Source organism: Solea solea, unplaced genomic scaffold (genome assembly GCF_958295425.1).
Source record: "Solea solea unplaced genomic scaffold, fSolSol10.1 scaffold_159, whole genome shotgun sequence".
Lineage (NCBI taxonomy): Eukaryota > Metazoa > Chordata > Actinopteri > Pleuronectiformes > Soleidae > Solea > Solea solea.
The window spans coordinates 4701-5000 of record NW_026704049.1 but is presented as its reverse complement, the minus strand read 5'-3'; positions in this window follow the sequence as shown (position 1 = coordinate 5000).

The following is a 300-nucleotide window of genomic DNA, read 5'->3' as shown; positions in this document are numbered from 1 at the left end:
GTTTCTATATATGTGCCGGGAGTGTCGCACAAAACCCACAAACTCGACCAAACATGCTCTCTGGCCTATGTTGCGCAGCATCCCGGTAAACCTCTAACTCGCCCAATTGTCAATGTTTCGCCACAAAAACAACTTTATTCTACTCGCCTGGTCCCTGCCAAGGGCCCTGCGTTGTTTGATTTTGATTAAATTGCTTTTTTACACATTTTCCCCGTGCCCCTGGTAGCCAAGGGCACTTAGAAGAAATTTCAGATTCTCGCCTCGTGCCCCTGGTAGCCAAGGGCACTTAGAGTAAATTTT